At 48.1% G+C, this 4,497-nt stretch overlaps 2 pseudogenes; both read left to right on the top strand.

The window, feature by feature from the left end:
• The first annotated feature begins 378 nt into the window (after positions 1-378).
• Positions 379-2,290, top strand: LOC117091535 (annotated as a pseudogene).
• Positions 2,291-2,681: 391 nt separating this feature from the next.
• LOC117091532 lies at positions 2,682-4,066 on the top strand (annotated as a pseudogene).
• The last annotated feature ends 431 nt before the right edge of the window (positions 4,067-4,497 follow it).

Genomic DNA, 4,497 nt, shown 5'->3' with positions numbered 1-4,497 from the left:
AAACAGGCAATTATCTACACCGCTTACGACATCGCCAGCGAAGGGCACGTGCCAAATCATCACTGATTTAGAGCAACATTTTAATGTTCGTCTGCAAGCAGACTTTCAAACCGATGCCGATTTGATTGGCGGTTTGAAAGTGGTCATGGGCGACCAAGTATTAGATTTGTCGGTACAGGGAAAATTGCAACAACTGTACACGACCAGACAAATAGGAGGGTTTCATGCAGATAAATCCTGCTGAAATCAGCGATTTGCTGAAAGCAAAAATTGAAATTTTAAATACACGGCAGGAAGCACCATACCACAGGCACTGTTATTTCGGTAACAGACGGTATCGTTCGCGTTTATGGCTTGTCTGATGTGATGCAAGGCGAAATGTTGGCATTTCCCGACAACACATTTGGCTTGGCGATGAACTTGGAGCGCGACTCTGTTGGTGCGGTGATTCTGGGCGAATACGGACACATCAAAGAAGGCGATGAAGTCAAATGCACATGTCGCATTTTGGAAGTGCCCAATTGGTCGCGAATTGGTGGGTCGTGTGGTCAATGCTTTGGGTCAGCCGATTGACGGCAAAGGTCCAATCATGCCGAAAAAACCGCGCCCATTGAAAAATTGCCCCTGGTGTGATTGCACGTCAATCCGTTGACCAACCATGCAAACAGGTTTAAAAGCCATTGACTCAATGGTACCAATTGGTCGTGGTCAGCGCGAATTGATTATTGGCGACCGTCAAACAGGTAAAACCGCTGTGGCATTGGACGCAATCGTGAACCAAAAAGGCACAGGCGTGATTTGTATTTACGTTGCCATTGGTCAAAAAGCCTCTTCTATTGCCAACGTGGTGCGCCAATTGGAAGCACAAGGTGCGATGGAACACACGATTGTGGTGGCAGCGACTGCGTCAGAAGCGGCGGCATTGCAATACATTGCGCCATATTCGGGTTGCACGATGGGCGAATACTTCCGCGACATCGGCGAAGACGCTTTGATTGTGTACGATGATTTGTCTAAACAAGCGGTGGCGTATCGTCAAATTTCCTTGCTGTTGCGCCGTCCCCCGGTCGCGAAGCTTATCCCGGTGATGTGTTCTACTTGCACTCACGCTTGTTGGAGCGTGCTGCACGTATCAATGCAGACGAAGTAGAAAAATTAACCGATGGCAAAGTGAAAGGCAAAACAGGTTCTTTGACTGCCTTGCCAATTATTGAAACACAAGCGGGCGACGTGTCAGCGTTTGTACCGACTAACGTGATTTCTATTACAGACGGTCAAATTCTTGGAAACCGATTTGTTCAACGGGTATCCGTCCTGCGATTAACGCAGGTATTTCGGTATCGCGTGTGGGTGGTGCGGCACAAACCAAAGTCATCAAAAAATTGGGCGGTGGTATCCGCTTGGCTTTGGCGCAATACCGCGAATTGGCGGCGTTCTCGCCAATTTGCCTCGGATTTGGACGAAGCGACACGCAAACAATTGCAACACGGTGAAGTGGTTACTGAATTGATGAAACAAAAACAATTCAGCACTTTGAACACAGCAGAAATGGCTTTGACTTTGTGGGCGATTAACAATGGCTCATACTCTGATGTGCCTGTTGCCAATGCGTGGGCGTTTGAAGCGGAATTTTTAAGCTATGTTCGTACGCAACATTCGGACACTTTGGACGCAATCAATGCTTCGGGTAATTTGAGCGAAGAGAGCGAACAAGTTTTGACTGATGCGATGAAAGCCTTTAAACGTCGTATAACTACGCAGTTAAAGGGGACACAAATGGCTGTCGGAAAAGAAATTCTGACCAAAATTCGCAGTGTGCAAAATACCCAAAAAATCACCAAAGCCATGCAAATGGTTTCCACATCAAAAATGCGGAAAACTCAAGAGCGTATGCGCTTGGCGCGTCCTTATGCCGACCCAAGTGCGCTTGGTGATGAATCATTTGGCGCAAACGCAACCGACCATGGTATAAGCTGTTGGAAGAACACAAAACCAAACAACGCGCAGGCTTTATCTTGATTACTACAGATAAGGGCTTGTGCGGTGGTTTGAATGCCAATGTGTTGAAAAAGTTTTTGCACAGGTGCAAGCCTATCATGAGCAGGGCATTGAAGTTGAAGTGGTTTGCTTGGGCGGCAAAGGTTTGTTGGCGTGTCAGCGCGTGGGCTTGAATGTGATTGCCAGTGTAACCAATTTGGGCGATGTGCCTAAAATGGAACCCCTATTGGGCGCATTGACCGAAATTTTCCAACGCTACGAAAAACATGAATTGGACGTGTTCATTTGGTGAGTTCGCATTTTGTGAATACCATGAAACAAGAACCGCGTTCTGAAATCTTGTTGCCCATTGGCGAAGAAGAGTTGAATGAACCCAGCGATAGCAAATACAACTGGGATTATCGCTATGAGCCAAGCCCTGTGGCGGTGTTGGAATATTTGGTTCGCCGTTATTTGGAATCTGTGGTATATCAAGCATTGAGCGAAAACATGGCAGCAGAACAAGCCGCGCGTATGGTGGCGATGAAAGCCGCTACCGATAATGCGGGTAACGCCATTAAGGATTGCGTTTGGTGTACAACCAATCGCGCCAAGCAGCAATTACCACAGAATTGTCAGAAATCGTGGCGGGTGCGGCAGCGGTTTAACGCTGTTGTGCCGCCCAAAAAGATTAGGATACGATAATGAGCCAAGGCAAAATCGTACAAATTATTGGCGCGGTGGTGGACGTGGAATTTCCACGCGATACCATTCCGCGTGTTTATGACGCATTAAAAACTGGTTGATGTGGACTTGACTTTGGAAGTGCACCACAACTGGGCGATGGCGTTGTGCGTACCATTGCGATGGGCAGTACCGATGGTTTGAAACGTGGTTTAGCAGTCAACAATACAGGCGCGCCCATTACTGTGCCTGTGGGTCAGCTACATTGGGTCGCATTATGGACGTGTTGGGCAATCCTGTTGATGAAGCAGGTGCGATTGACGCGAAAGAAACGCGTGCTATTCACCATTAGCCCCCAAATTTGATGAACTGTCTAGCGCAACCGAATTGCTGGAAACTGGCATTAAAGTGATTGACTTGCTTTGCCCCTTCGCCAAAGGTGGTAAAGTGGGTTTGTTCGGCGGTGCTGGTGTGGGCAAAACGGTGAACATGATGGAGTTGATTACAACATTGCCAAAGCACACAGTGGTTTGTCTGTATTTGCAGGTGTGGGTGAACGCACACGCGAAGGTAATGACTTCTATCACGAGATGAAAGACTCTAACGTGTGGATAAAGTTGCCATGGTGTACGGTCAAATGAATGAACCCCCTGGTAACCGTTTGCGTGTGGCATTAACAGGCTTGACCATGGCGGAACATTCCGCGATGAAAAAGACGAAAACGGCAAGGGTCGCGATGTGTTGTTCTTTGTGGACAATATTTATCGCTATACTTTGGCGGGTACAGAAGTGTCTGCGCTGTTGGGTCGTATGCCATCAGCAGTGGGTTATCAACCGACTTTGGCAGAAGAAATGGGTCGCTTGCAAGAGCGTATTACTTCTACGCAAACGGGTTCGATTACGTCTATTCAAGCGGTGTATGTGCCTGCCGATGACTTGACTGACCCCTCTCCTGCGACGACATTTGCTCACTTGGACGCGACAGTGGTATGAGCCGTGATATTGCGTCTTTGGGTATTTATCCTGCGTTGACCCGTTTGGATTCTACTTCGCGTCAATTAGACCCGATGGTTTTGGGTCAAGAGCATTATGATGTGGCGCGCGGCGTGCAAACAACTTTGCAAAAATACAAAGAGTTGCGTGATATTATCGCGATTTTGGGCATGGACGAATTGTCTGACGAAGACAAATTGACTGTGGCGCGCGCGCGTAAAATCCACCGTTTCTTGTCGCAACCTTTCCACGTAGCGGAAGTGTTTACAGGTTCGCCTGGTAAATATGTTTCTGTGCGCGACACGATTGCGGGCTTTAAAGCCATTTTGAACGGTGAATATGACCACTTGCCTGAACAAGCGTTCTATATGTGGGCGGTATTGAAGAAGCGTTGAAAAAGCGAAAACCTTGAATTAAGGAGGTTGGCATGAGTGTCATGCGTGTGGAAGTGGTGAGTAACGAACAAAACAATTTATTCGGGTGAAGCCAGTTTTGTGGTCGTGCCTACGGTAATGGTGAGTTGGGTATTTATCCACGACATGAGCCTGTGATGAGTTTGGTTCGCCCAGGTGCGTTGCGCTTGACCGTGCCAAACAGCACAGAAGAAATTTTGGTGGCGGTATCTGGCGTATTTTGGAAGTTCAGCCTGAAAAAATTATGGTGTTGGCGGACGTTGCGGTTCGCAGCGCGGAAATGGACGAGGCGCGGGCGGAAGAAGCGAAAAAAGCCGCTGAAACAAGTTTGTCGCAAGCCAAAGATGGCGACGCGCAAGCCAAGGCACAAGCGGCTTTGGCGGCAGCGATTGCGGAATTGAAAACGTTGGATTATTGCGTTCACGCAAAA

This window comes from Trachypithecus francoisi, unplaced genomic scaffold (assembly GCF_009764315.1).
Source record: "Trachypithecus francoisi isolate TF-2019V2 unplaced genomic scaffold, Tfra_2.0 Contig01309, whole genome shotgun sequence".
In the NCBI taxonomy this organism is placed as follows: domain Eukaryota; kingdom Metazoa; phylum Chordata; class Mammalia; order Primates; family Cercopithecidae; genus Trachypithecus; species Trachypithecus francoisi.
This window is presented reverse-complemented; position numbering and strand designations above follow the sequence as displayed.